Source organism: Boleophthalmus pectinirostris, unplaced genomic scaffold (genome assembly GCF_026225935.1).
Source record: "Boleophthalmus pectinirostris isolate CB_2022bp ecotype Guang Dong unplaced genomic scaffold, ASM2622593v1 HiC_scaffold_6, whole genome shotgun sequence".
Classification (NCBI taxonomy): domain Eukaryota; kingdom Metazoa; phylum Chordata; class Actinopteri; order Gobiiformes; family Gobiidae; genus Boleophthalmus; species Boleophthalmus pectinirostris.
Window position 1 is genome coordinate 4,336,618 of NW_026571447.1, and position 4,341 is coordinate 4,340,958.

The following is a 4,341-nucleotide window of genomic DNA, read 5'->3' on the forward strand; positions in this document are numbered from 1 at the left end:
TGTAATTAAAAAAAGGTAAATTATAATAATATATATTAAAAAATCTTTGCTACATAATTCCATATATCTTACTTCATCTATTTGAAGTCTTTTGTAAGTGTTTCAATACAGAATGTGATAAACATAAAACACAAAATGACATGGGGTGTCCAAACTTTTGTCTGGTAGTGCCCCTGAACGTAAGAACCTACTCTGTCTGATCGTTATTTGAACAATAATTAACTGATGGCCAAACAATCAATAAATAAAACCAATATATAAAAACATAGTGTTGACCTTAAATCAGGGGTGTCCAAACTTTTGTCGTCAAGGGCCACATTTCTAAACACAGATGAAGCAGAGGGCCGATCGAGGACCGTAGACTGGTGCTCAGTACAGGGAATAATTGAAATATGTTTATCATGTTAGAATGAGCCATCAGTCTTTATTCATGCTAAAATCCTTAAACTACACACGAAATCTTAAATATTTGCTTTATCAAGGTAGATTTTCAAAAAACTTGCAGCAAAAAATTACTTTTTAATTGATGCAAGGTCATTTGGGCTAATTTACCTGGAAGCTTGAGGGCCAAGAAAAATGTGTCCGAGGGCCGCATTTGGCCCCCGGGCCATAGTTTGGACATGCCTGATATAAAACTTTGTAACCTGCAAGAGCTGAATATGACACTAATCCCACACACAATGTCCTCACAAGTGTTGGACAAAGATCATTTTTACCACAGAATCAGAGAAAAACATGTGAAATGTTTGTATCCTTAAACTCGAGTGCTGTGTTGTGTGTATATGAGAGTGAGAAAGAAAAGTATCACAGTGTGTGTGTGAGTGTGTGTGCGCGCGCGTGTGTCTGTCTGTGTATGTGTGTGTGTGTATGTGTGTGTATTGGGCAGCATGGGGGTGAACAACCGCAAAAAACATATTCCACTGATATCACAGTGAACATACATGATGTGAAAATATTTTTACTCTGCAAAATCCTGTAGCCACTTTCCTTGTTGCCTCTACAAGGACCAAGGTACTTGTAACTGCCCTCAACACCTGCTATTGTTCCCCCCACAGGTAGCAGCTGGTTAATTCAACTGGTAAGTCCCTGGACATTCACACTGGCAACCTACCGTATTTTATGGATGATTAGGCGCTCTGGGTTATGAACTGGGTTATAAACTGTTCGGGAAAACAACAGTTTTTCCGAACTTTTTTCACATATAAACCGCACCGGACTATAAGGTGCATTAAACGAAACACAACAGTTAGATAAGTCAGTCAAACTTTATTTAACGCGTTTACAATAACTCAACTTTGTTCATTTGTAACACGTAAAAAACAAAAAACTGTCTGAGACACTAAATTGTCAGCGAATTCACAATAACTCATAATTGTTCAGTTATAATTAAAAATAACACATTACACTCACTTTTTCAGTTCATTCCTCATCCACAAATCCCTCAAATTCTTCACCTTCAATGTCTGAGTTAAACAGTTGGGTGATTCCAGCGTCCAGCACGTCCACATCCCTCTTGTCATTATCTGAGTCAGTGTGGTTACTGTTCCCTGGCAGTTCAGTGATGATTCTGGTCTTGGTGAAAGTTTGGACCACAGTTGATACTGATCCTTAGCCCGGGCGTCCACGATCCGTTGGCAGATCGTGGCGTAAGTCGCTCGGCTCTGTCTCTCTGTCTTGGTGAATGTGTGTTCTCCTTCTCTCATCCACTGCTCCCACACACCTCACACTTTCACTTTGAACAACTTGTTGACACCAGCATCTAGAGGCTGAAGTTAATCCACCAGGAATGATGGCAAGCACTGAATTAGTTTGTTTCACGTGTTTTTTGACGGCATCGGTGAGATGAGAGCGCATGGAGTCGCAGATCAATAGAGACGGAGATGTGTGGAAAAAGCCATCCAGTCTCTTAACGTAAACTTCTCGCAGGCAATCGCTCATCTTTTCCTCATCCATCCAGCCTTTCGGGTTAGCTTTGATGATGACCCCGGCTGGAACCTTTTCTTTTGGTAAAGTCTTTCTCTTGAAAATGACCATGGGTGGAAGTTTCTGGCCATTAGCCTGGCAACCGAGAACAACAGTGAAGGATGACTTCTCGCTCCCTGTGGTGCGTATAGACACCGTTCTGGTCCCTGTTTTCTCTACAGTGCGGTTCATGGGGATATCAAAGGTGAGCGGTACTTCGTTCATGTTGGTGATGTGCTCTGGTCGGATCTTGTTTTCAGTGATCTTGTCTTTGCAGTCTGCGCGGAAAGTTTCCAGCTTTTCTTTGTAATCTTTTGGCAGTTGCTGCGAGACGGTAGTTCGTGTGCGGATGGAGAGATTACGTCTTTTCATAAAACGATAGCACCAAGAAGGCCAGCCTTGAAAGTTATTGATACCCATTTCCCATGTTAAAGCTGTTGCCTTCATTTGAATAGTGACTGTACTGACGCTTCTCTCTGTTCAGTGACCCACTGTTCAGTTTTGTCCTCAAACTGTGGCCATCTCACTCTGTTCCCTCAGAAATTTTGAGTGGTCCTCTTTACTTGGTGCAGGTCATCTTCTTACTTCCTCCACTTCAATACCATTGATTCATTAATGTTGTGTTTTCTCGCAGCTGCTCTATTCCCATGTTTTACTGCATCACTTATAGCCTTGAGTTTAAAATTGGTGTTGTAAGCGTGTCTCTTGACAGGTGACATTTTGATCATGATCATGTGAGGAATCACAGTACGTATCACTCCGCGATGTTCCTGACTGCAGTAGCCGTAATGCTGCATGTGGTGTGGCTTTGTCGTACTGGAACACTCGCATAAATTCATATAAAAGGAGCTCTGGATTTTTGGAGGCTTAAGACCGCAGCTAATCTTCCGGAAAATACGGTAGTTTCAAATCCCCCTCCTGATGAGAAAAATGCAAAAGGGGGACACTTTCAGGAGTAAACCACACATGGCTAGTGTTGGGAAGATTACTTTTAAAATGTATTCCCCTACAGATTACAGATTACATACCCCAAAATGTAGTTTGTAATGTAATCCATTAAATTACTTAAAGTGAGTAATGTAATCTGAATACTTTGGATTACATGATATTGTCATGTTTTTTAAAACTACATGAATGTAACAACCACATCCTGAAAATTCTTGTTTGTTTTCTTCAAATTGGCTGAGCCCAAGTCTCCATGAACAGACTTTTGTTTACTGTAGAGAGATACAAAGACGAGGATCTTAACATAAGATGTTTTGTCTGCTTAAAGACAATAAAAAGCCCAGACTTTCCTTAACCAATTTAAAAATATTATTGAAATGATTTTTATATGAGATCACTGCTGCCTTCAATTATGTCCACCTACTGTTATATTGTTTAGACCTGGTTAAGACCTGATTTAGTCCTGGTTTAATCCTGGTAGAGCTATTTTCCTGTTTTCCCAAAATGTGAAAACAGGAAAATACTGCCATATAATCCATTTATTTCAGCAAAGTAACTGTAATCCAATTACCACTCATTGAAAAAGTAACTGTAACTGAATACAGTTACTCATAATTTGTACTGTGGTACATGTAATCCGTTACTCCCCAACACTGTACATGGCACATATTAACCTTCAGTGTTGGGAAGGTGATTTAAAATGTATTCCCCTACAGATTACAGATTACATACCCCAAAATGTAGTTTGTAATGTAATCCATTATATTACTTAAAGTGAGTAACATAATCTGAATGCTTTGGATTACTTGATTTGTTGTAGAGAAGCAAAGACGAGGAAATTGTAACATAAGATGTTTTGTCTGTTAAAAGAAAATAAAAAGCCCAGACTTTACTGAACCAAATTAAAAATATTATTGACAGAAGAAGAGGAGACACGGTCCACGCAGCAGGATTTAGTCCTGTTTAAATCCTGTTTGAGACATAGTTTAGACCTGGTTTTAGTCCTGGTTTAGTCCTGGTTTAGTCCTGGTTTAGACCTGGTTTAGACCTAGTTTAGTGTCCGGCAATGAATGGAATTACCGGGAAAAAAAAAAAAAAAAAGGGAATAGCCCAAAATGTGAAAACAGGTAAATACCGCTGTGTAATCCATTTATTTCAACAAAGTAACTGTAATCCAATTACCACTCACTGAAACAGTAAGTGTAACTGAATACAGTTACTCATAATTTGTACTCTGATTATGTAACTCCAGTACATGTAATCTGTTACTCCCCAACACTGTTAACCTTATATAAAGATTTACTACAAAGACAGTGGTAAATTCTTATTTTTTTTCCCTGTTTTTTTCCATATGGGTACAGTTACCGTCACACCCCCAGGGAATTTTGATAACATCAGCTGCAAAGTGTCAATAGTTGAGTGGATTTTCTGCTG